This window comes from Haplochromis burtoni, unplaced genomic scaffold, assembly GCF_018398535.1.
Source record: "Haplochromis burtoni strain Fernald_Lab_line unplaced genomic scaffold, NCSU_Asbu1 Contig_78, whole genome shotgun sequence".
NCBI classification, from domain to species: Eukaryota; Metazoa; Chordata; class Actinopteri; order Cichliformes; family Cichlidae; genus Haplochromis; species Haplochromis burtoni.
Genome location: NW_024582439.1, coordinates 1,116,898 through 1,118,364, shown reverse-complemented (window position 1 = coordinate 1,118,364; position 1,467 = coordinate 1,116,898).

Here is a 1,467-nt window from a genome sequence, read left to right as displayed (position 1 = left end):
TCCAAGAATACAAACATGAAAGCATAATAGGTCCCCTTTAAAGGATTTAATCATACACAGGAAGGCTTAGATTATATGCACTGCCTAGTATTTCTGAAAATGTGAACGTAACAGATAATCCACACACTGGTCCGTAACAAACTGCCAAATAAAAATCAAAAGAAAAAAAATGCAAATGACCATTTTAAGCATTTTTTTAAAGAACTCAAAGCCAATCGAGCCACTAGCACAACAGATAGGAACCGACCAAAGATTCCTGAGTCATTCAAATACTAATCAAACCTTCCTGCATTTTTCCCTCCAAAAGGGAAACACATGTTTTTGTCTCTAACCTGTATCTGAATTCAAAGGAAAAGACAAAGCACAAATATTAGTAACATAAACACAACAAAGGCTGACCCACATATGCCAGTGTACTATCTGCTCTGATATACCCGCCACAAACACAGGGAGAATTCCCTTGTACAAAGACAAATCCCTCAAAGACTACACTACCCATCTCTCCTTGCAGCCCGATCGGGTGTGGAAGCGTTCCGAGCGGCAGTGCCGAGGCCAGATCCATCTTTATTAGTGCTAAACTACAAGTCGTGTACTTTCCTTTTCTGCATGTCAGCTTAACTAGCGAAGATGGATTGTAGTGCAAAACATTACAATTTATACACATTTGAAACAAGCAGCCATTTTAATACTATTAAGGCAAAGCAATATAAACTGATATGATATCACCACCACACAACCCCTGCTGCTGGCCACAACCACCTGCACCATGTCCAGTCATTACAGAAACACACTATATTTACACCGTGTGCTTTTGTTTACCTTGAGCCCCTTTGAAATCATACATATTAACGAGCACACAAAAGTACACTAAAACTATGTACCTGCAGCCTCAAGAGTTTAAACTAAGCAGGGAAGCCGTGAGATGTTGTCATCCCTTTTCTGTGAGCTAGTAAATGCAGAGATAACAGACCCAACTCAGACAATGTTAAACTTGGCGTGATGATAAAGGACTACCGGAAGCAAACAAGTTGTAAGGCCCTCAGTAATCGCCCTCCTCAAAAACAAAGCAAAAAAAAAAAAAAAAGTGCAACTGCTACCAGAGGACTCTCTACCTGGAAGGCACCTGCGGGGCACAACTAGCCTAACTGTCTGAGCAATGAGGTAGTCTGGGTCAAGTGTTGACAAAAAGGTGGAAGGAAGTGGGGGATTCAGGCCTAAGTGTTAGTGTGAAGCAGGTCATAGTGTACAGTTACAAAACAGGAGAATAATCAAAGGAAGATAACACTGCTTGTTTAAAGAGTCCATGCATTTCAGCAGTCACTGATTCCAAAGTGCTGCTGTGTGCTGCCCCCCAGTGGCCAGATTGGTACTCTGCATGTGTGAGCTGTGTGTGTGTGTGTGTGTGTGTGTGTGTGTGTGTGTGTGTGTGTGTGTGTGTGTGTGTGTGTGTGTGTGTGTGTGTGTGTG